This window comes from Ranitomeya imitator, chromosome 3 (genome assembly GCF_032444005.1).
Source record: "Ranitomeya imitator isolate aRanImi1 chromosome 3, aRanImi1.pri, whole genome shotgun sequence".
NCBI classification, from domain to species: Eukaryota; Metazoa; Chordata; class Amphibia; order Anura; family Dendrobatidae; genus Ranitomeya; species Ranitomeya imitator.
This window is the reverse complement of record NC_091284.1, coordinates 321,992,978-322,019,738: the sequence shown is the minus strand read 5'-3', so window position 1 is coordinate 322,019,738 and position 26,761 is coordinate 321,992,978.

Here is a 26,761-nt window from a genome sequence, read left to right as displayed (position 1 = left end):
TGGGATCCACGATGTGTGCTGGCTCCTCATCATCATCGGATGTGAGAAATGACCTGGACAAAGCATCGGCTTTGAAGTTCTTGTTTCCAGGACGAAAATGTAATTCAATGTCAAAACGGGCAAAGAACAACGACCATCTGGCTTGTCGAGGAGTCAATCTTTGTGCCGAGCGGATATAGTCCAAATTCTTATGATCTGTGAAGATCTTGAAAGGGTGAACAGCTCCCTCCAACAGATAACGCCACTCCTTCAGCGCCAGTTTTATGGCCAATAGTTCCTTGTCACCGATGGCATAGTTTCTCTCTGAGGCGGAGAAGATTTTGGAAAAGAAACCACAAGTAACCAGATGTCCGGAAGAGGATATTTGGAAAAGTACCGCACCAGCACCAGTGGCAGAAGCATCTACCTCAAGAATGAAGTGCTTGTTGACCTCAGGCCGACAGAGTACAGGAGCCGAAGCAAAGGCTTGCTTCAGAGAGCGAAAAGCATCTTCAGCTTCATAAGACCAGATGTGGGGGTTGGACCCCTTGCGAGTCAAAGCAGAAATTGAGGCGACCAGAGTGGAGAAATGTGGGATAAACTGCTGATAGTAATTTGTGAACCCGAGGAAGCGTTGGATAGCTTTTACTCCCTGAGGACGTGGCCAGTTAAGCACAACAGACACTTTTTCCGAGTCCATTTGCAAGCCAGAGTCAGTAATGATATAGCCAAGAAATGGTAGCAAAGAATGCTCAAAAACGCACTTCTCGAGTTTGGCATAAAGACGGTTCTCTCTAAGACGAGACAGCACTTGGCGGACATCCCTTCTGTGGGAAGCAAGATCTGAGGAGAACACCAAAATGTTGTCTAAATATACCACCACACAGGAGTACCCATTATCCTCCTTTACTACACAGTTACACCTGATTATCAATCAGGCGAGAGAGGCGGGTGTTATAACAAAAGAATTGGCAGCCCTAATTGTACCTGAGCCATCAATTCCTACTTTCTATCTATTGCCGAAAATCCATAAGGACGCGCAGACTCCCCCTGGACGCCCGATTATTTCCGGGCGGGGCAATTATCTATAACATGTAAATCGTTGGATCGATTCTAAATTACAACCAATAGTGGAGGGGTTGCTATCGTTTCTTAAGGACACCGGGGATCTATTAAAACGGGTAGACGGCTTGCAATTAGAGGATGATATGTTGCTCGTGACGGGGGATGTAGAATCCCTATACACGAGCATTAGACATACGGACGGGATTCGGGCCACGAAGATCTTCCTGAGTATGTCAAATTTACCTTTAGATATTCAGGAACTAATTGTCGAACTTCTCAGATTCACATTGACCCATAACTTTTTCATCTTTAAGGGGTCTTTCTACCTGCAGCTACAGGGGACAGCGATGGGGGCGTCCTTCGCCCCCGCATACGCCAATCTGTTCCTTGGGCTGTGGGAGAGAGACCTCTCCCTGCCGGATCAGTTGTCGCCGATGTGCCGTGTCCTTTCGTGGACGCGGTACATCGACGACATTTTACTGATCTGGCAGGGGTCACAAGATGACCTCAAAAGATTCATGACATCTTTAAACAACAATGAGTTAAATATATATATCACATATAAGTACAATCCAAAGACCATGGAGTTTTTGGATGTACTATTACAAAAAGATGAAAAAGGAGAGATACAGACAAACATCTTCCATAAACCAACTTCTAAGAACATGCTGTTGCATGCGACCTCCTCCCATCCGGGGCATATGATTCAATCAGTCCCAACTGAGCAATTTCTACGTCTTCGAAGACTTTGTTCAACTGAGGATGATTTCAGTGTCCAGTCGGAGGATCTCAAATTGAGGTTGAGGGATCGCAGTTATAGCAACCACTTGATTAAGAAAGCCTTCAACAGGGCCAAATAATCATCCAGAAATGCCCTACTATATGGTCCTAAACAAGTTAAAAAGGATCAGAATACCATCAGATTTCTGACGGATTTCCACTCGCAGTTTGCCCGCATGAGGAACATTATGGATAAATCGTGGCATATTTTAAAAGCGGATCCAGTGATTTCTAGGTTTATACCTGCAAAGGCTGCAATAGCAGCTAGGAGATCCAAAAATTTACGGGACCATTTGGTCCAGAGCCACTACACTGGAGAGCCCGATAATACGTTCCTGAATTCGATGGCGGCACAATATGGTTGTTCCTCTTGTGGTCGCTGCGTGGCGTGCACGAATATTGATCGGATAGACAACTTTGAGAGTCAAGATGGCTCTCGTACATTTAAGATCAGAAAATGGATAACGTGCACCAGCAGATATGTGATCTACTATGGTGTATGCCCATTCCGGAAGATCTATATAGGCATGACGATGAGGCAACATAAAATACGTGTTAGGGAACACATACTGTGTATAACAGCCGCAGCGAACACAACAGATGTTCTAACATTAAAAACCATTCCCCGCCATTTTAGACAATACCTCAATTGTGATGGGACATTATTTAGGGTCCGTGGGATCGATATGTTGGATATGAGTGTCCGTTGCGGGGACATGGCTAGGAGGCTATCCCAACTTGAGTCCAGGTGGATATGGACTTTGGGTACCGTCCATCCATCTGGACTCAATTAAAACATCAGTTATGCCCCATTTCTGTAGCGTTCTCCCAGAATTTGTTGTCATTTAGTAAGGTATCCCCTACCTTTTTCCGTGTTTTTAATTTGTTTTATGTTTTCTGTTAGTGTACTGTCAAATATTCGTCATTTGGTTCTTCGTATCTTTTGTCAGTCCGGTGGAAATCAGTTGTGGCAGGACATGAATACATATGTGGCTTAATACTATGAAGCAAACTCGACAGACCGGAATGTAACCATGATGGCCAAGTGTTCAAAATATGCATTATTGTTCTATTGTGTTATGTATAATGGTTTTCCAGGGTATATATGTTGTTTTATTTTTATATATATATTCTGTATAAAATAGCCATATATGCTCATGTCGGTTCTATGACATCTATGCCCGGCGATATGTATCCATCCATTGGTAATTACCTCCGTGACTGTGATGCTCTGTTTTGGAGACATTATATATGTATGCATCGTGTTATGACCTGGTGGTCAGGACAATAATGGACCTGGTGGCTAAGAGCACACGGAATGACCTGATAGTTACTGATAATAAAGGACGAGCTCTGGGACGTGGGAACTCTGCTGACCGCAATCCCTAATCCTATCACACACACTAGAAATAGCCGTGGATTGCTCCTAACGCTCCCTATGCAACTCGGCACAGCCTAAGGAACTAGCTAGCCCTGAAGATAGAAAAATAAAGCCTACCTTGCCTCAGAGAAATTCCCCAAAGGAAAAGGCAGCTCCCCACAAATAATGACTGTGAGTAAAGATGAAAACACAAACACAGAGATGAAATAGATTTAGCAAAGTGAGGCCCGACTTACTGAACAGACTGAGATTGGAAAGGTTGCTTTGCGGTCAGCACAAAAACCTACAAAAAGACCACGCAGAGGGCGCAAAAAGACCCTCCGCACCGACCCACGGTGCGGAGGCGCTCCCTCTGCGTCCCAGAGCTTCCAGCAAGCAAGACAACAATCAAAATAGCAAGCTGGACAGAAAAATAGCAAATCAAAGAAAAACAAGCAGTAACTTAGCTTCTGCTGGGAAGACAGGTCACAAGAACGATCCAGGAGTGAACAAGACCAATACTGGAACATTGACAGGTGGCATGGAGCAAAGATCTAAGTGGAGTTAAATAGAGCAGCCAGCTAACGAATTAACCTCGTCACCTGTGGAAGGAAACTCAGAAACACCCACAGTCACTAGAGGAAGTCCATGGATAGAACCAGCCGAAGTACCATTCATGACCACAGGAGGGAGCCCGACAACAGAATTCACAACAGCATCGATCCCTATATTCCTGTCCCTGTACGCGCATGTTGCCTGCTCGCGGTCGCGCCCGCTGGCTCTCGGCGTCTCCTGGCGTGGTTGGGGCCCGCCCCTGCTGTGACGCCGACGCCTGCCGGCGTGCCTGTTGACCGGGCAACAGAGCGCGTCACTTCCGGGAGAGTGAACATCACATCTGGTTTTGCAGCGTAACCACCGCTTACCGGAACTATAAAAGGACCGGGACACCTGCATACTCTAGGCCCCTTGAGAAAGGAGTCCGAAACGCGTGTCAGGGCGGACGTGCAGGCCCAGGTGACAGCGGGTAGTCCATATCCCAGCCTTCCAAAGGTAATTATATCGGTTCACTGACTGCTTGCCCAGTAATACTTGGAATAGCAAATTGAATACAAATGGTAGTGTCTTTGGCTGTTTACTGGTGGGGTGATACAGGAGGTTTTGGTATAAGGGTGTACATTATCGTGGATCTGCCATACCTTTATTATATGATACTATTTATTGATAGATTTACTATGGTCATTAGCAGTTTCCCACCAAAACATCTGATATGTGATTTATTTGTCTGTCACTCGGCGCAGCGCGTCAACATTGGTAAATAGTGGGGGATATTGTTCCACTCCCCAAATCTGGCAGTATGGTTTTAAATTTTGTAGTACTCTAATAAAATTCTGTTTTTGATATATGAAACATTGCCTTATGATCATCTTTTTGTGGTGTCCTATGTAGTAATTGATGATAGGCTGTCATAGTCCTGTTGTTTGCATGGTAGTTAATGGTGGATTTATTCATATTATAACATGCTTGTGTTTATGCACCACACAGGAGTAGAGTAGATCACGGAAAACATCATTCACAAACTCCTAGAACACCGCTGGAGCATTACATAAGCCGAAAGACATGACTAAATACTCATAGTGGCCATCTCGAGTGTTAAAAGCGGTTTTCCATTCGTCTCCTGAACGAATACGGATTAGATTGTAAGCTCCGCAAAGATTCAATTTCGTGAAAATTCGGGCTCCCCTCAGGCGATCAAACAACTCAGGAATGAGAGGTAGCGGGTACTTGTTCTTGATCTTGAGATTGTTGAGACCACTGTAGTCAATACAAGGATGAAGGGACCCGTCCTTCTTCTTAACGAAGAAGAAACCCGCACCTGCAGGGGAGGAGGATTTGCGAATAAAACCTTTGGATAAATTCTCCCGGACGTATTCAGTCATGGCTTGTGTCTCGGTAGGAGACAATGGGTAGATTCGACCTCGGGGAGGAGTAGAGCCCGGAACAAGATCAATTGGGCAGTCGTAGGGTCGATGCGGAGGTAAAGTCTCTGCCTCTTTCTTATTGAAGACATCTAGGAAAGACAAATATGAAGAAGGTAACAATTGAAGACACCGAAACTGGACGAGAAAGTTTTTTTGGCAAAACAGGAAGCAGACAGTTACTCTGGCAGAAGAGTCCCCAATGCAGGATATCGCCAGACAGCCAGTCAATACAAGGCTCGTGAGTAGTGTTGAGCGATACCGTCCGATACTTGAAAGTATCGGTATCGGATAGTATCGGCCGATACCCGAAAAGTATCAGATATCGCCGATACCGATATCCGATACCAATACAAGTCAATGGGACACCAAGTATCGGAAGGTATTCTGATGGTTCCCAGGGTCTGAAGGAGAGGAAACTCTCCTTCAGGCCCTGGGATCCATATTAATGTGTAAAATAAAGAATTAAAATAAAAAATATTGATATATTCACCTCTCCGGCGGCCCCTGGACATCACCGCGGGTAACCGGCAGGCTTCTTTGTTTAAAATGAGCGCGTTTAGGACCTGAGGAATGACGTCACGGCTTCTGATTGGTCGCGTGCTGCCCATGTGACCGCGACGCGACCAATCAGAAGCCGCGACATCATTCCTCAGGTCCTAAATTCCTAGAATGAGGAGTTTAGTCCCTGAGAATGACGTCGCGGCTTCTGATTGGTCGCGTCGCGGTCACATGGGCGGCACGCGACCAATCAGAAGCCGCAACGTCATTCCTCAGGTCCTAAACGTGCTCATTTTAAACAAAGAAGCCTGCCGGTTACCCGCAGTGATGTCCAGGGGCCGCCGGAGAGGTGAATATATCAATATTTTTTATTTTAATTCTTTATTTTACACCTCACTATGGATCCGATACCGATACCCGATACCACAAAAGTATCGGATCTCGGTATCGGAATTCCGATACCGCAAGTATCGGCCGATACCCGATACTTGCGGTATCGGAATGCTCAACACTACTCGTGAGTCCTCAACCAAGGAAGTCCAAGAAAAAACATGTGGGATAAAGAAGGCAGCACATAGAAGACGATCTTCTCACGATGCAGGATTCCAATTTGAAGTTCCAATTCTTCGGTTTCCAACGTAACAGACTCCCGCAGAGGTTGGTCATCGAGTGATGCAATCTGTCGAGGAGTCTCCAGGGATCTGACCGGAATCCGCCATCTCCTAACTGCTTCAAGTTGAATAAAGTTCCCGGCTGCCCCGGAATCTATATAAGCAGAGTCAGAGAAACGTTTATTACCCAGATGTAAAAGAACAGAAAAAATGAGGGGTTGAGAGGGTTTTGGGATACTTAGGGTGACCTCTCTTACCAGTCCTAGGTGGAGGCGTTTCCTGGCCTCAAAGGACAGGAACGGAAGAAATGAGAAGCACTACCAGAATAGAAACAGAGACCTTGAGTTAGTCTCTCTTTCCGACGTTGCTCCACAGGCTTAAGATGATCCACCTGCATGTGTTCTAGGGCAGAATTAGCAGAAGAAGACTCAGACTGAGGACAGGAAGAGCTAGGAGAAACAAGAGGAAGTCGAGGAAATCTCCTCTCTCTAGCGGATTCTCGAGAACGTTCTTGAAAACGTAAGTCAATGCAGGTTGCCAACGAGATGAGATCCTCCAAGGAAGATGGAGTATCACGACCCGCCAACTCGTCCTTAATTCGAGGAGAAAGTCCCTGCCAGAAGGCTCCCACCAAAGCCTCATTATTCCATCCTAATTCAGATGAAAGGGTGCGAAACCGGATAGCGTATTGGCCCACCGAAACCGTACCTTGTTGAAGGTTGACCAGAGACTCGGTGATAGAGGCCAAATGACCCGGTTCATCAAACACTTTGTGAAAAGTATCAAAGAAGGTGGAGAGTTGAGAAACAAGGGGATCATCCCCACGTCAAAGCCTCACCCTCTAAGTGAGAGATTAGAAAAGCCACTTTAGAACGGTCAGTGGGATACTGCTTGGGAAGTAGCTCAAAATGAAGCTGGCATTGATTTAAAAAACCTCTACACAATTTTGGATCCTGACTATAGCGAGGAGGTTTAGCCAGATGGGGAGGTGGGTGAGGAGCTGAAGCCAGAGAAGAGATGGGAGCTGAAGATTGGAGGGCGCGAAGATGATCATCCACAGAAGCCATAAAATTTAGAATATGAGCTTGAGTGTCACGCTGTTGGGCCAGTTCCTGTTGGAGACTTGCTAACTGCGAAGCGCTCCCAGGATCGGAGGCCTGCAGGAATGAGAGATGAGATTCCAAGGTTTCCAAAAAGGACATAATCCTCGACTGATTCTCCTCAAGGAACAATAATTTCATCTGGGTAGGAGTCGGGGTACCAGCGGGGTCCATGGCCTGTCTCTGCTGTAAGATCTTTTGGAACACCTGGAGTGGACCTGCAGATCCACGACAACAAACCTCCCAAGGGTGAGCTGACCAGGTAGACCACCCCCTATACAGGGAGTGTTAGGGGCAGACCCAAGGGAGACTATTGCCACAGAAGCTGGAACCCGGAGACGGGTAGTAGAAGGTACAAAATAGAGAAGCTGGGCGTAGATCGGACAGAGCGGGGTAAGACGAAGTACAGTTTGGTAAGAGCTGAATACAGGCGAGACCAAGGGATTACTGGGAAGGGGAAGACACAAAGGAAGCAGGAGAGGACAGAGACACGAGACTAACAGAGTATGGAGCGGACACTGGGAAGGCTGGACTGGACGAGGAGACAAGGAAGCCTGGGAAAGGCAGAGAAGCTGAACTGGCTGGACAGAGCGGAGACTCAGAACAGGCAGAGCAAAGACAAAGGTGGACCTGAGTGACAGAAGCACAAATGACAGACAGGCAAGGAGCAGAGGAAGGAATCGCCTTAAATACATGGAGTGCTGAAGGACTTCCGGGTCACGGTCCTCCAGGATCACAGAGAGGAGATACAGAGTGTCTGTAAATCAGAAAGAGGAAGTGCTGGAGTGGGCGGTGCGCACGCGCACCCGACGAGAATCAGGGAGCGGAGAAGAATGGAGAGGACGCGCGCCTGCAGGAGGAGCGCGCCGCAGCAGCTAAGTATGAGCCGGGGGAGCGGCGGCAGGCATGGCTGCAGAAGGAATGGCCGTGACAGTCCTGCTCTCTCAGAGTTAATTTTGCTGCCATCTATGCTCCATACAATATAATTAATTTCCAATTGTCCTCTGCATATTCCTCCATACAGTATAATGCGCTCGCCATAATCCCCCATACAGCATAATGCACGCCCTATAGTCTGTCATACAGTATAATGCGCTTCCCATAGTCCATACAGTCCATTATATTTTTCAAGTTTTTATCCTTTATATCTCAAGAAGGGGATACCAAGAGGCCAATTCTTATGACTTAAGATAAACTAGCTGTTTCCAGCCAGCTAATGCTCGGCACGCTCATTGCTATCTAGTATAAACCTTGTGATATCTCTCTCTGTCCTTATCAATCTGCTCAGGTGTTCGTGGTTGATAACCAATCCTATGATTTTGTCGATATTGCTGTTGTCGATCACCTACTGCATCGTTGTCCGGATTTTCCTGCGGCCTGTGAGATGGACCTGGCGACTTTTCTTGGCTCATTTTGTTTGGGAGAATGTGGATGCAATTAAATTAAAGGGACACGGTCACCTGAATTTGGAGGGAACAATCTTCAGCCATGGAGGCGGGGTTTTTGATTCACCCTTTCCTTACCCGCTGGCTGCATGCTGGCTGCAATATTGGATTGAAGTTGATTCTCAGTCCTCCGTAGTACAGGCCTGCGCAAGGCAATCTTACCTTGCACAGGTGTGTACTATGGAGGACAGAGAATGAACTTCAATCCAATATTGCAGCCAGCATGCAGCCAGCGGGTAAGGAAAGGGTGAATCAAAAACCCCAAAACCCCGCCTCCATGGCTGAAGATTGTTCCCTCCAAATTCAGGTGACAGTATCCCTTTAAACCTTGGCTGAAGTGGTTGAATTACATAGAAAGGAAGTGCTGCTCGGGTAATGTGGGGGGGGTGGAGCCTCATGTGGTAATGTGTGGGGACGGAGCTGCAGCGAACCAACTATCCAACCAGTTTTATAGAAGGGGAGTTATGACCAACCACAAAAAAACAAAAAACCTACCCATAAAATCATCAAACTTTATTAATACTTAGTTACGTACAATGCCAAAAAGATACACAATAAGATAAAACCACATCCCTATAGGGATCCACCAGTAGTCAGGAACACAGCCTATATATACAGTACTCTTTATAGAAATTTTTATTAAAAAAAAAACAATAGAAAAAATGAAGAAAATGGAAAAATAATAATAAAAAACTATCAAAAAATGACAGACCAGATATACCTGAGACCAATATGCCTCTTCTCGCCCTAATAGGCCCTGGAAACTGACATCCTTCCTAACAGCGGAGGTTGGTCTCAGGTATATCTGGCCTGTTCTCCTTTTTTTGTATTTTTGATTATTTCATTTTTTGATAGTTTTTTATTATTATTTTTCCATTTTTTTCTATTGTGTTTTTTTTTTAAAGGGAACCTGTCACCCCGTTTTTTGAGATTGAGATATAAATACTGTTAAATAGGGCCTGCGCTGTGCGTTACTATAGTGTATGTAGTGTACCCTGATTCCCCATGTATGCCGAGAAATACATTACCAAAGTCGCCGTTTTCGCCTGTCAATCAGGCTGGTCTGGTCAGGTGGGCGTGTTCACAGCGTTCTTTTCTTCCCCAGGTTTCCGTTGGTGGCGTAGTGGTGTGCGCATGTCCAAGGTCCGGATTCCCTGTGCCCACGTGAAGACACAGCGCGCGATCTGCGCTGTCATTCCTTTCATCGGTGCGGGCGGCCATCTTCCTGGGGCCGCGCGTGCGCAGATGTAGTGCTCTGCTGCACGGGGCTTCAGGAAAATGGCCGCGGGATGCCGCGCGTGCGCAGAAGAGATCGCGGCGGCCATTTTCCCAAAGCTAAGATGCAAACTCGGCTTTGGGAAAATGGCCGCCGCGATCTCTTCTGCGCACGCGCGGCATCCCGCGGCCATTTTCCTGAAGCCCCGTGCAGCAGAGCACTACATCTGCGCACGCGCGGCCCCAGGAAGATGGCCGCCCGCACCGATGAAAGGAATGACAGCGCAGATCGCGCGCTGTGTCTTCACGTGGGCACAGGGAATCCGGACCTTGGACATGCGCACACCACTACGCCACCAACGGAAACCTGGGGAAGAAAAGAACGCTGTGAACACGCCCACCTGACCAGACCAGCCTGATTGACAGGCGAAAACGCCGACTTTGGTAATGTATTTCTCGGCATACATGGGGAATCAGGGTACACTACATACACCATAGTAACGCACAGCGCAGGCCCTATTTAACAGTATTTATATCTCAATCTCAAAAAACGGGGGTGACAGGTTCCCTTTAATAAAAATTTCTATAAAGAGTACTGTATATATAGGCTGTGTCCCTGACTTCTGGTGGATCCCTATAGGGATGTGGTTTTATCTTATTGTGTATCTTTTTGGCATTGTACGTAATTAAGTATTAATAAAGTTTGATGATTTTAGGGGTAGGTTTTTTGTTTTTTTTTGTGGTTGACGGAGCTGCAGCGCCCCAGAGTCCTGGTCATTGCAGTAACTTCGCTCTTCCACCAGGGGGAGTGATGTTACGTCTGATGGCACCAAAGGAGTTCACCTCACCAGGTACCACAGTCACACAAACACTTCACACTCCAGTCCACCAGGGGGAGCTAAGGGTTCTATCTACTAGGCCACTCCTCACATAGGGTAAAACTGGTGGGTTGGTTAGGAAGTTAGTCAGTTCAGTGGAGGAGAGGAGAGTTCCTGGCTGGGGACCGACGAGGAAAGGTCTCCAGGTTGAGCTGGCTGGGGTGATCCCTGGTCAGATCCAGACTGAAGTCTGAGGAGGAAGGAAAGAAGGACACGGAGCTGCGCCTGCAACCCATGCGGCAGCATCCTAAGAAAGGACAAGAAAGGAATTGTGCTGTAATGAGTGAGCAAAGAAGTCGTATCAACAGGAGTGAAACATCGGTGGGAGACCAGCTAGAAGCAGGCTGCCTCCTTCCGAAGCGCAGACCCGGTGGCAGGAACACCGAGGGAGTAATAGACTCTACGCTTTACTTCAGAGACCGGCAGGGCAGTGAATTCCAAGTTGGCTGTCCGACCTAAACACCTAAGCAGACAAGGTGGCAATTGTGGAGTATAATAGCAGTGGGAGACCAGCTAGAAGCAGGCTGCCTTCCACTGAGCGCAGATCCAGTAGCCGGAACACCGAGGGAGTAATAGACTCTATGCTTTACTTCAGAGACCGGCAGGACAGTCATCTTCAAGTTGGCTGCCCGACCTAAGAACCTAAGCAGACAAGGTGGCAACGCGGAGGAGGGGCGTCACTAGGGTCCCTATAAAATAGCCTCAGGTCACCACCGTCATACGGGTTTGTCCTATCCATCTGGGGGGACAGAGAGAGAGAAGTAACAATAGTGAGGACCTTATGGTAGCTTATGCAAGTAGGGACCTACTACGTTACTGTGCACAAGGGGAAGGCTACTGATTTCCACCTGGATAAGGGGACTCTGAAATTGCCATCAGACCGGCCGGACCCTACCTACCCTGTCATCTGGCACTCTGGACTGTGGATGCTGAAGCCTTCAGTAAAGGTAAAGAGACTGCACCCATTGTGTCCTCGTTATACGCCACGCCTTACATCATCTACCATCATCATCTATACTACTGGGAAGCCCTGGGGAAATACTTCACCTGTGGGAAGGTATACCATCTAGCTGCCATAACATCACCCCATCGGACCCCTGAGCAGCGTCAGTCACTCTGACCGGATACCACAGGTGGTGTCACGAACACTACCGTTATCTATGAACTCTGCCTTTTAGTTAGGTGCCCCTCATAGGGCCACGGTCCGGGTTGGGCCACCGTGACATCCTCGCTGAGGGAACTGAAGGACCCGGTACCGAGTACCCCATTGCCCTTACGTGGGGGGCGATCCAAACTTTGGCGTCACGAACAGGATGGACTTAAGCCTGAAAAATCGGGTCATGTACGCCTAAGAACTGTGTCAGAATCGTCTAAGAACAGTGAATTACTTAAAGACTGTGTTTTGCTGGTTACCGCCAAGATTCCTGCCAAAACTGCCGCCATTACCGCGCCACGAGGAGCACTGGAGAAGGAAGGCGTGTGATGGGAGGAGACCGCGAAAGCGGCGCCAAAAGTAGCGACCGCCCCCTCCGACTATGGCTGCAGGATGACGAGCTCAGGAATGCAGGAGCTCAAACCCCAGAAAATGGAGGAGCAGCATGTGAGAGCGATCGAAGGTCACGGAGTAGAGATGGCTACCGGCGGGGACCTGGGAGAGAGCGACCTGATTCCTTGCGGCCTCAAGTCGTCAGAGTAGGACTACTTGGACATGCCGCCGCTAGAGGAAATCGATTTCGTACAGCTATGGGTAGAGCAGCTGCGCCGACTGCCATGGCACAACAGCTTTATGGCACCGAGGGAAGAGGGACCTACCCTACACCGGGAGAATGGCCAGGTGGGGCTGATGGCCGGGCAGTCAACGGTTCCGGCATCCCGGATGATGGATCGGAATGGTGCAGGAGGGACCATATCCAGTGCAGGTATGGAGAGCGCCAGCACCCCAGGGACCAGGCCGACTCCAGTGGTTGCTCGTTGCCCCGCATCTTACCTGACACCTGCGCTTCCGGTGCGATGGGGGGTAGTGGTGGTCTCTCCCCACCAGACTGGCATGGGGTATATACAGGAGATAGAGCCAATCGGGGCCACCGCCACAGAAAGATCATCTCCCGTGGGGACAGACTGTACTGTCTATGAGGCGCAAAAGGGGGACCTAGTAACATACACCCGCTACTGGACAGATGGCGGTTGGCGTGCACGGGAAGTGAGGAAGAGTGCCCCCTCAATGTTGTCACCAAGTGCCTGGCAGACTGACTTGACCACCCCCGCAGCCACGCAGGACGTGGCAGCAAAAGGTGATGTGGTGACTGGTCTGCGCACCCAGACCGCGATTGCAGCCCCTGACATGACTGTGTCTGAACAACTGATTCATGGGGTCGACATAGACGAGGACATATACACAGATCATCCAAGGCCAAAGGTTACTAGATCTTGTACCGGGCCCTGGATGCAGTGACATCAATAAACCTCGGAGCCCTGAAAAACTGTACATAGTTTAAAAACATTCTCTTTTGCTTCAAAACTCGTTCAGGGTTAACATTTAAAGGGATCCCTTCGTTTACCCGGGATCCCTATTGTTTCAAGTTTTATCATTGTTTGAAGAACATTGGAATCATGAACTGTGCATGATTAGAACTTGCCTGTACATAGTTTGCACCTTCTTAAAGGTGCTCTCTACTGGTTTTACAAGAAAGAAGACTTTGCGAAGAAACTGTTCCTGACGACGATGTGAAAGTTTCTTTTGTCTTAAGAGTTATAACTGACTTGTTGATTGTTTGCACTACCTCAGAAAAGACTTGAGTTTTTCCTCTTAAAGGGAATGTTTACTTGTTGCACTTTGTTAAAGGGTAATAATGTTGCCTTCAGAAGCTAGTTAGTATAGAATGTTTTATAGTGTTCAGAGAAGGAAATAATTTACATGATGTACTTTAAATAAAATTGAGGTCTTAGGAAGAAAGATACAGTAGGCCCGTAGGGGTAGACAGATAGTCCTACATATGAAGAAGAAAGATAAGGAAAATGTTGATTTGCACATTAAGGGTTAATGATAGTATACCCTTAGAGGGTAATTGCGCTTAGCAGATAGAATACCTGTATGGGTAATTACGTTCCATAGTAAGATAGTAATTGTCTCTTTTCTATTTTTGCCTCAAAAAGGTAATACGCACAATGTAAATATGTTCTTGTTTGTAACGTTCAAGTGTTCTCACCTCCCATAAAGGGGAAGCACTGTTAAATTAATTTGTTTTAAAGCATTTCAAAAATTTTGCATGTCTTTTGCTAACCTGTAATTGTTGTTCTTTTCCCAGCCCCGGAGTGCGGGGGGGAGTGCAGCGCCCCAGAGTCCTGGTCGTTGCAGTAACGTCGCTCTTCCACCAGGGGGAGTGATGTTACGTCTGATGGCACCACAGGAGTTCACCTTACCAGGTATCACAGTCACACACACACTTCACACTCCAGTCCACCAGGGGGAGCTAAGGGTTCTATCTACTAGGCCACTCCTCACATAGGGTAAAACTGGTGGGTTGGTTAGGAAGTTAGTCAGTTCAGTGGAGGAGAGGAGAGTTCCTGGCCGGGGACTGACGAGGAAAGGTCTCCAGGTCGAGCTGGCTGGGGTGATCCCTGGTCCGATCCAGACGGAAGTTTGAGGAGGAAGGAAAGAAGGACACGGAGCTGCGCCTGCAACCCATGCAGCAGCATCCTAAGAAAGGACAAGAAAGGAATTGTGCTGTAGTGAGTGAGCAAAGAAGTCATAGCAACAGGAGTGAAACATCGGTGGGAGACCAGCTAGAAGCAGGCTGCCTTCTTCCGAAGCGCAGACCCGGGGGCCGGAACACCGAGGGAGTAATAGACTCTACGCTTTACTTCAGAGACTGGCAGGGCAGTGAATTCCAAGTTGGCTGTCCGACCTAAACACCTAAGCAGACACAGTGGCAATTGTGGAGGAGGGGCGTCACTAGGGTCCCTATAAAATAGCCTCAGGCCACCACCGTCATACGGGTTTGTCCTATCCATCTGGGGGAAAGAGAGAAATAGCAACAGTGAGGACCTTTTGGTAGCTTATGCAAGTAGGGACCTACTACGTTACTGTGCGCAAGGGGAAGGCTACTGATTTCCACCTGGATAAGGGGACTCTGGAATTGCCATCAGACCGGCCCGACCCTGCCTACCCTGTCATCCGGCACTCTGGACTGTGGATTCTGAAGCCTTCAGTAAAGGTAAAGAGACTGCACCCATTGTGCCCTCGTTATTCGCCGCGCCTTACATCATCCACCAGCATCTACCCTCCTGGGAAGCCGTGGGGAAATACCTCACCTGTGGAAAGGTATACCATCTAGCTGCCATACCATCACCCCAGCGGACCCCTAAGCAGCATCGGTCACTCTGACCAAATACCACAGGTGGCGTCACGAACACTACCGTTATCTACGAACTCTGCCTTTTAGTTGGGCGCCCCTCATAGGGCCACGGTCCGGGTCGGGCCACCGTGACATCCTCTCTGAGGGAACTTAAGGACCCGGTCCTGAATACCCCATTGCCCTTACGTGGGGGCGATCCAGAGCCTCGTGTGGTAATGTGTGGGGGCGGAGCCTCATATGGTAATGTGAGGGGGACAGAGCCTCGTGTGGTAATGTGGGGATGCAGCCTCGTGTGGTAATGTGTGGGGACAGAGCCTCGTGTGGTAATGTGTGAGGACGAAGCCTCGTGTGGTAATGTGTGGGGACGCAGCCTCGTGTGATATTGTCTGAGGACGAAGCCTCATGTGGTAATGTGTGGGGGCAGAGCCCCGTGTGGTAATGTGTGGGGACAGAGCCTCATGTGGTAATGTGTGGGGATGCAGCCCCATGTGGTAATGTGGGGGGACGCAGCCTCGTGTGGTAATGTGTGAGGACGATGCCTCGTGTGGTAATGTGGGGGGACAGAGCCTCATGTGGTAATGTGTGGGGATGCAGCCTGGTGTGGTAATGTGTGGGGACAGAGCCTCGTGTGGTAATGTGTGGGGACGCAACCTCGTGTGGTAATGTGTGGGGACGCAGCCTCGTGTGGTAATGTGTGAGGACGAAGCCTCGTGTGGTAATGTGTGAGGACGAAGCTTCGTGTGGTAATGTGTGGGGATGCAGCCTCGTGTGGTAATGTGTGAGGACAGAGCCTCGTGTGGTAATGTGGGGGACGGAGCCTCATGTGGTAATGTGTGGGGACGGAGCCTCGTGTGGTAATGCGGGGGGCGGGATTATGTTAAGGGTGGGATTATGTGTGGTAATGAGGTGGGGGATGGGATTGTGTGGTAATGTGGTGGGGGCGGGATTATGTGTGGTAATGTGGTCGGGATTATTGGGGCGAGATGTGTGTGGTGATGGGTTGGGGGGCGAGATTGTGTGTGGTGATGTGTTGGGGGGCGGGATTGTGTGTGGTGATGTGTTGGGGGGCGGGATTGTGTGTGGTGATGTGGTGGAGGGCGGGATTGTGTGGTGATGTGTTGGGGGGCGGGATTGTGTGTGGTAATATGTTGGGGGGCGGGATTGTGTGTGGTGATGGGTTGGGGGGGCGAGATTATGTGTGGTGATGTGTTGGGGTCGGCATTGTGTGTGGTGATGTGTTGGGGGACGGGATTGTGTGTGGTGATGTGGTGGGGGGCGGGATTGTGTGTGGTACTGAGGTGGGGGGCGGAGCTACTTGCAGGGGGCGGGATTAGTGAGTAATCACGATGCTATATATATATATGTATATATATATATATATATATATATATATATATATAGATTGCAGTACCAATGATAAGTTCAAAACACCAGTGAGAGACATTACGGAGCAGTTCTCATGGAGAGGCTATCCACGTAAGATGATATCAGGGGTCTTTCAATTTGCCAAGGAGAGTGACCACAGTGGTCTATTTCATAAACAATGGAATGATGATAAAAGGCCCATCATTGTAATTACAACTTTTAACCCCTTTCTGCCATTAGACCTACTATTCCGTCCATGTGGGGTGGGCCTTGCTTCCCAAGGACGGAATAGTACGTCATAGGCGATCGGCCGGGCTCACGGGGGGAGCGCGGCCGATTGCGGCCGGGTGTCAGCTGCTTATCGCAGCTGACATCCGGCACTATGTGCTAGGAGCGGTCATGGACCGCCCCCGGCACATTAACCCCCGGCACACCGCGATCAAACATGATCGCGATGTGCCGGCGGTATAGGGAAGCATCGCGCAGGAAGGGGGCTCCCTGCGGGCTTCCCTGAGACCCCCGCAGCAACGCGATGTGATCGCGTTGCTCCGAAGGTCTACTACATTCCTTCCTGCAGCAAGTCCCGGATCCAAGATGGCCGCGGATCCGGGTCCTGCAGGGAGGGAGGTGCCTTACCAAGTGCCTGCTCAGTGCAGGCACTTGGTAACGCTGCAGCGCTCTGAGACAGATCGGTGATCTGTCAGAATGCTGTGCAAACTGGCAGATCACCGATCTGTATTGTCCCCCCCTGGGACAAAGTAAAAAAGTTTCAAATTTTTTTTACAAGTGTGTAAAAAAAAAAAAAAACCTAAATAAAGAAAAAAATAAATCAAAATATTATTCCCATAAATACATTTCTTTATCTAAATAAAAAAACAAACAATAAATGTACACATACTTAGTATCGCCGCGTCCGTAACGACCCGACCTATAAAACTGTCCCACTAGTTAACCCTTTCAGTAAACACCGTAAGAAAAAAAAAAAGAGACAAAAAACAACGCTTTATTATCATACCGCCGAACAAAAAGTGGAATAACACGCGATCAAAAAGACGGATATAAATAGCCATGGTACCGCTGAAAGCATCATCTTGTCCTGCAAAAAACGAACCGCAACAAAGCATCATAAGCAAAAAAATAAAAAGTTATAGTCCTGAGAATAAAGCGATGCAAAAATAATTATTTTTTCTATAAAAGTTTTTATCGTATAAAAGCGCCAAAACATAAAAAAAATGATATAAATGAGGTATCGCTGTAATCGTACTGACCCGAAGAATATAACTGCTTTATCAATTTTACCAAACGCGGAACAGTATAAATGCCTCCCCCAAAAGAAATTCATGAATAGCTGGTTTTTGGTAATTCTGCCTCACAAAAATCGGAATAAAAAGCGATCAAAAAATGTCACGTGCCCGAAAATGTTACCAGTAAAATCGTCAACTTGTCCCGCAAAAAACAAGACCTCACATGACTCTGTGGACTCAAATATGGAAAAATTATAGCTCTCAAAATGTGGTAATGCAAATAATATTTTTTGCAATAAAAAGCGTCTTTCAGTGTGTGACGGCTGCCAATAATAAAAATCCGCTAAAAAACCCGCTATAAAAGTAAATCAAATTCCCCTTCATCACCCCCTTAGTTAGGAAAAAATAAAAAAATTAAAAAAATGTATTTATTTCCATTTTCCCATTAGGGTTAGGGCTAGGGTTATGGTTAGGGCTAGGGTTAGGGTTAAGGCTACAGTTAGGGTTAAGGCTACAGTTAGGGTTGGGGCTAAAGTTAGGGTTAGGATTACATTTGCGGTTGGGAATAGGGTTGGGATTAGGGTTAGGGGTGTGTCTGGGTTAGAGGTGTGGTTAGGGTTACCGTTGGAATTAGGGTTAGGGGTGTGTTTGGATTAGGGTTTCAGTTATAATTGGGGGGTTTCCACTGTTTAGACACATCAGGGGCTCTCCAAACGCGACATGGCGTCCGATCTCAATTCCAGCCAATTCTGCGTTGAAAAAGTAAAACAGTGCTCCTTCCCTTCCGAGCTCTCCCGTGTGTCCAAACAGGAGTTTACCCCAACATATGGGGTATCAGCGTACTCAGGACAAATTGGACAACAACTTTTGGGGTCCAACTTCTCCTGTTACCCTTGGGAAAATACAAAACTGGGGGCTAAAAAATAATTTTTGTGGGAAAAAAAAGGATTTTTTATTTTCACGGCTCTGCGTTATAAACTGTAGTGAAACACTTGGGGGCTCAAAGTTCTCACAACATATCCAGATAACTTTGTGGGAGGGTCTAGTTTCCAATATGGGGTCACTTGTGGGGGGTTTCTACTGTTTAGGTACATTAGGGGCTCTGCAAACGCAATGTGACGCCTGCAGACCATTCCATCTAAGTCTGTATTCCAAATGGCGCTCCTTCCCTTCCCAGCTCTCCCATGCGCCCACACGGTGGTTCCCCCCACATATGGGGTATCAGCGCACTCAGGACAAATTGCACAACAATTTTTGGGGTCCAATTTCTCCTGTTACCCTCGGGAAAATACAAAACTGGGGACTAAAAAATAATTTTTGTGGGAAAAAATTTTTGTTTTATTTTTATGGCTCTGCATTATAAACTTCTGTGAAGCTCTTGGTGGGTCAAAGTGCTCACCACACATCTAGATAAGTTCCTTAGGGGGTCTACTTTCCAAAATGGTGTCACTTGTGGGGGGTTACAATGTTTAGGCACATCAGTGGCTCTCCAAACGCAACATGGTGTCTCATCTCAATTCCTGTGAATTTTGCATTGAAAAGTCAAACGGCGCTCCTTCCCTTCCGAGCTCTCCCATGCGCCCAAACAGTGGTTTACCCCCACATATGGGGTGTCAGCGTACTCAGGACAAATTGTACAACAACTTTTTGGTTCCGATTTCTTCTTACCATTGGGAAAATAAAAAATTGGGGGCGAAAAGATAATTTTTGTGAAAAAAAAATGATTTTTTATTTTTACGGTTCTGCATTATAAACTTCTGTGAAGCATTTGGTGGGTCAAAGTGCTCACCACACCTCTAGATAAGTTCCTTGGTGGGTCTACTTTCCAAAATGGTGTCACTTGTGGGGGGTTTCAATGTTTAGGCACATCAGTGGCTCTTCAAACGCAACATGGCGTCTCATCTCAATTCCTGTCAATTTTGCATTGAAAGGTCAAACGGCGCTCCTTCCCTTCCGAGCGCTCCCATGCGCCCAAACAGTGGTTTACCCCCACATACGGGGTATCAGAGGACTCAGGACAAATTGTGCAACAACTTTTTGGTTCCAATTTCTTTTCTTACCATTGGGAAAATAAAAAATTGGGGGCGAAAAGATAATTTTTGTGAAAAAAAAATGATTTTTTATTTTTACGGTTCTGCATTATAAACTTCTGTGAAGCACTTGGTGGGTCAAAGTGCTCACCACACATCTAGATAAGTTCCTTAGGGGGTCTACTTTCCAAAATGGTGTCACTCGTGGGGGGTTTCAATGTTTAGGCACATCAGTGGCTCTCCAACCGCAACATGGCGTCCCATCTCAATTCCAGTCAATTTTGCATTAAAAAGTCAAATGGCGTTCCTTCGCTTCCAAGCTCTGTCATGCGCCCAAACAGTGGTTTACCTCCACTTATGGGGTATCAGCGTACTCAGGACAAATTGTACAACAAGGTTTGGGGTCCATTTTCTCCTGCAACCCTTGGTAAAATAAAACAAATTGGAGCTGAAATAAATTTTTTGTGAAAAAAAGTTAAATGTTAATTTTTATTTAAACATTCCAAAAATTCCTGTGAAACACCTGAAGGGTTAATAAACTTCTTGAATGTGGTTTTGAGAACCTTGAGGGGTGCAGTTTTTAGAATGGTGTCACACTTGGGTATTTTCTATCATATAGACCCCTCAAAATGACTTCAAATGAGATGTGGTCCCTAAAATAAAATGGTGTTGTAAAAAATGAGAAATTGCTGGTCAACTTTTAACCCTTATAACTCCCTAACAAAAAAAAATTTTGGTTCCAAAATTGTGCTGATGTAAAGTAGACATGTGGGAAATGTTACTTATTAAGTATTTAGTGTGACATATCTCTGTGATTTAATTGCATAAAAATTCAAAGTTGGAAAATTGCGAAATTTTAAAAATTTTCGCCATATTTCCGTTTTTTTCACAAATAAACGCAGGTAATATTAAAGAAATTTTACCACTATCATGAAGTACAATATGTCACGAGAAAACAATGTCAGAATCACCGGGATCCGTTGAAGCGTTCCAGAGTTATAACCTCATAAAGGGACAGTGGTCAGAATTGTAAAAATTGGCCCGGTCCATAACGTGCAAACCACCCTTGGGGGTAAAGGGGTTAATAACTAGTGACAGGACATTCGGAATATCCTCACCCATAATTGGGGGATAATACTTAGTGAACCTAAACTAGTCCCTTTCCTTTGCCCCCACTCCAAGTCTTGTGGCAAGAAGGGCCAAGAACCTTAAAGGGACTCTGTCACCTGAATTTGGAGGGAACAATTTTCAGCCATAGAGGCGGGGTTTTCGGGTGTTTGATTCACCCTTACCTTACCCGCCGGCTGCATGCGATCACATCGTGCGATCACATCGGAGGACAGAGAAAAGGGGTCCCAGATAGCCCCCCGATACTCACCTATCTCCCCCGGTGCTCCTCGTGGCTCCCGGTGGGCGCCGCCATCTTCAAAATGGCGGGCGCATGCGCAGTGCGCCCGCCGGCCGGCACCGGGAGAATCTTTGGGGTCTCGGCTGCCGGGGGTAGCCGAGACCCCAAAGAACATGATCGGGGTCGGTTTTACCGACCCCTGTTTTGCGATCACCGGTAATTAACTGTTTACCGGCGACCACAAAAAAAACAAAAATCAAAGTGTAATTCTCTGTCCTCTGATGTGATCGCACATCAGAGGACAGAGAAATAGGGGGATTCGGGGACCCTGCCATACTCACCTGTGTCCCTGGGTCCTAGTGCTGATCCTCCTGGCCGCCGGCAAAAGAAAATGGCGGGCGCATGCGCAGTGCACCCATCTGTCTCCATCTGCCGGCCGGCAGGAGAACAGCAGTTGGGGCTAAAATTAGGGTTAGGGCTAGGGTTAGGGCTAAGGTTAGGGTTGGGGCTAAATTTAGGGTTAGGGTTGGGGCTAAATTTAGGGTTAGGGTTCTTTCACACTTACGTCGGTACGGGGCCGTCGCAATGCGTCGGCCCGACATACCGACGCACGTTGTGAAAATTGTGCACAACATGGGCAGCGGATGTAGTTTTTCAACGCATCCGCTGCCCAATCTATGTCCTGGGGAGGAGGGGGCGGAGTTACGGCCACGCATGTGCGGTCAGAAATGGCGGACGCGACGTACAAAAAAACGTTACATTGAACGTTTTTTGTGCCGACGGTCCGCCAAAACACAACTGATCCAGTGCACGACGGACGCGACGTGTGGCCATCCGTCTCGATCCGTCGGCAATACAAGTCTATGGGCAGAAAAACGCATCCTGTGGGCACATTTGGAGGATCCGTTTTTTTGTCCAAAACGACGGATTGCGACGGATGCTAAACGACGCAAGTGTGAAAGTAGCCTTAGGGTTAGGGTTGGGGCAAAAGTTAGGGCTAGAGTTGGGATTAGGGTTAGGGTTTGGATTAGGGTTGGTATTAGGGTTAGTATTAGGGTTACGCATGAGATTAGGGTTAGGTTTGGGATTAGGGTTAAGGTTGTGATTAGGGGTGTATTGGGATTAGGGTTAGGTTGGAGGTTAGAGTTGAGATTAGGATTAGGGGTGTGTTGGATTTAGGGTTTTGATTAGGGTTATGGTTAGGGTTGACATTGGGGTTGTTTTGGGGTAAGGGTTGTGATTATCGTTAGGGTTAGTGATTAGAATTATGGATCGGGTTGGGATTAGGGTTAGGGGTGTGTTCGGGTTAGGGTTGGAGCTAGAATTGGGAGGTTTCCACTGTTTAGGTACATCAGGGGATCTCCAAACACGACAGCCAATTTTGCGCTCAAAATGTCAAATGGTGCTCTGTTATGACCTGGTGGTTAAGAGGCCACACTGAAATGACCTGGTGGCTAAAACGCAACATGGAACGAGCTCTGAGAAGGTGGTATCTCTACTGACCGCAGTCCCTAATCCTAACAACACAACTAGAAATAGCCGTGGGATGTTCCTGACACTCCCTAGACACCTCGTCACAGCCTCAGATATAACTACCCCTAAAGAAGGAAATAGAAAGCTATCTTGCCTCAGAGAAACCCCCAAAAGGAAAGACAGCCCCCCACAAATATTGACTGTGAAAGGAGAGGGAAATGACGAGCACAGAAATGAAATTAGATTTCAGCAAAGGGAGGCCAAAACTAAACTAGATAGACAGAGAGCAAAGGATACTGTGCGGTCAGTATTAAAAACTACAAAATCCACACAGAGGTTACAAAAATGAACTCCACACCGACTCACGGTGTGGAGGGGCAAATCTGCTTTCCCAGAGCTTCCAGCTAGCCTGAATAAGACAGTGACAAGCTGGACAAAAGAGGCAAAATGAAAAGCAAAAACAAATGGACAAACAAAACTAGCAAAACTTATCTTTTGCAGACAAGCACTGGCCATATGAGAAATCCAAGGGAAGAATCAAATCCAACCAAGAACATTGACAGCAGGCATGGACTAAAGCCCAGAGCAGGTTTAAATAACAAACCCAGGCAAGGCGATTAGTGAAGACAGCTGCTCAGCTACTTAACGGAGCAGCAGTTCCACTTGAAACCACCAGAGGGAGCCCAAGGGCAGAACTCGCAAAAATACCATTAGCAACCACAGGAGGGAGCTCCAGAACGGAACTCACAACAGTACCCCCCTTGAGGAGGGGTCACCGAACCCTCACCAGAGCTCCCAGGCCGAGCCAAATGGAAAGCATGAACCAAATCGGGAGCATGAACATCGGAGGCAACAACCCAAGAATTATCCTCCTGGCCATAACCCTTCCACTTGACCAGATACTGAAGCTTCCGCCTCGAAAAACGAGAATCCAAAATCTTCTCTACCACATATTCCAATTCCCCCTCAACCAACACCGGAGCAGGAGGATCAACGGAGGGAACCATAGGTACCACATATCTCCGCAACAAGGATCTATGGAACACATTATGAATGGAAAAGGAAGCTGGAAGGGCCAAACGAAAAGACACTGGATTGATAATTTCAGAAATCTTATAAGGCCCAATAAAGCGAGGCTTGAACTTGGGGAAGAAACCTTCATAGGAACATGACGAGAAGACAACCAGACCAAATCCCCAACACGAAGCCGGGGAACAACACACCGACGACGGTTAGCAAAACGCTGAGCCTTCTCCTGAGACAACGTCAAATTGTCCACCACATGAGTCCAAATTTGCTGCAACCTGTCCACCACGGAATCCACACTAGGACAGTCAGAAGGCTCAAGCTGCCCTGAAGAAAAACGAGGATGAAAACCAAAGTTACAAAAAAAAAGGCGAAACCAAGGTAGCCGAACTAGCCCGATTATTAAGGGCAAACTCGGCCAACGGCAAAAAGGTCACCCAATCATCCTGATCAGCAGACACGAAGCATCTCAAATAGGTTTCCAAGGTCTGATTGGTTCGCTCCGTTTGGCCATTTGTCTGAGGATGGAATGCAGAAGAAAAAGACAAATCAATGCCCATTCTAGCACAAAAGGACCACCAAAACCTAGAAACGAACTGGGAACCTCTGTCAGACACAATATTCTCCGGAATACCATGCAAACGAACCACATGCTGAAAAAATAATGGAACCAAATCAGAAGAGGAAGGCAACTTAGGCAACGGCACCAAATGGACCATCTTAGAAAACCGGTCACAAACCACCCAGATGACAGACATCTTCTGAGAAACAGGAAGATCAGAAATAAAATCCATGGAAATATGTGTCCAGGGCCTCTCAGGAATAGGCAAAGGCAAAAGCAACCCGCTGGCACGGGAACAGCAAGACTTAGCCCGAGCACAGGTCCCACAGGACTGCACAACGAACGCACATCCTGCGACAAGGAAGGCCACCAAAAGGACCTAGCCACCAAATCTCTGGTACCAAAAATCCCAGGGTGACCAGCCAACACCGAACAATGAACCTCAGAAATTACCCTACTAGTCCATCTATCAGGAACAAACAATTTCCCCACAGGACAGCGGTCAGGTTTATCAGCCTGAAACTCCTGAAGTACACGCCGTAAATCAGGGGAGATGGCAGAAAGAATCACCCCCTCCTTGAGGATCCCAGCCGGCTCAAGAACTCCGGAGAATAAGGCAAAAAACTCCTAGAAAGGGCATCAGCCTTCACATTCTTAGATCCAGGAATGTTATGAGAGGCAATTCAGTACCACAATGGACATAGCGGTCAGAGCACATACAGTGATCTGACAATAACCCAAAATCATAGAACGAGCTCTGAGATGTGGGAACTCTGCAGACCGCAATCCCTAATCCTCTCCAAACAACACTAGAGGCAGCCGTGGATTGCGCCTAACTCTGCCTATGCAACTCGGCACAGCCTGAGAAACTAACTAGCCTGAAGATAGAAAATAAGCCTACCTTGCCTCAGAGAAATACCCCAAAGGAAAAGGCAGCCCCCCACATATAATGACTGTGAGTTAAGATGAAAAGACAAACGTAGAGATGAAATAGATTCAGCAAAGTGAGGCCCGACTTTCTTAACAGAGCGAGGATAGAAAAGGTAACTTTGCGGTCTACACAAAACCCTAAAGAAAACCACGCAAAGGGGGCAAAAAGACCCTCCGTACCGAACTAACGGCACGGAGGTACACCCTTTGCGTCCCAGAGCTTCCAGCAACAAATTAGACAAGCTGGACAGAAAAAATAGCAAACAAATAGCAAAGAAGAACTTAGCTATGCAGAGCAGCAGGCCACAGGAATGATCCAGGGAAAAGCAAGTCCAACACTGGAACATTGACAGGAAGCCAGGATCAAAGCATTAGGTGGAGTTAAGTAGAGAAGCACCTAACGACCTCACCAGATCACCTGAGGGAGGAAACTCAGAAGCCGCAGTACCACTTCCCTCCACCAACAGAAGCTCAAAGAGAGAATCAGCCGAAGTACCACTTGTGACCACAGGAGGGAGCTCTGCCACAGAATTCACAACAGTACCCCCCCCTTGAGGAGGGGTCACCGAACCCTCACCAGAGCCCCCAGGCCGACCAGGATGAGCCACATGAAAGGCACGAACAAGATCGGAAGCATGGACATCAGAGGCAAAAACCCAGGAATTATCTTCGTGAGCATAACCCTTCCATTTAACCAGATACTGGAGTTTCCGTCTAGAAACATGAGAATCCAAAATCTTCTCCACAATATACTCCAATTCCCCCTCCACCAAAACCGGGGCAGGAGGATCAACAGATGGAACCATAGGTGCCACATATCTCCGCAACAATGACCTATGGAATACGTTATGTATGGAAAAAGAATCTGGAAGGGTCAGACGAAAAGACACAGGATTAAGAACCTCAGAAATCCTATACGGACCAATGAAACGAGGTTTAAACTTAGGAGAGGAAACCTTCATAGGAATATGACGAGAAGATAACCAAACCAGATCCCCAACACGAAGTCGGGGACCCACACGGCGTCTGCGATTAGCGAAACGTTGAGCCTTCTCCTGGGACAAGGTCAAATTGTCCACTACATGAGTCCAAATCTGCTGCAACCTGTCCACCACAGTATCCACACCAGGACAGTCCGAAGACTCAACCTGTCCTGAAGAGAAACGAGGATGGAACCCAGAATTGCAGAAAAATGGCGAAACCAAGGTAGCCGAGCTGGCCCGATTATTAAGGGCGAACTCAGCCAAAGGCAAAAAGGACACCCAGTCAAAAATGACCCTCGGGCGTATTAAATGCAGTTTTCCATTCATCTCCTCGCCTGATTCGCACCAGATTATACGCACCACGAAGATCTATCTTGGTGAACCAACTAGCCCCCTTAATCCGAGCAAACAAATCAGATAACAATGGCAAGGGGTACTGAAATTTAACCGTGATCTTATTTAGAAGACGGTAATCTATACAAGGTCTCAGCGAACCATCCTTCTTGGCTACAAAAAAGAACCCTGCTCCTAATGG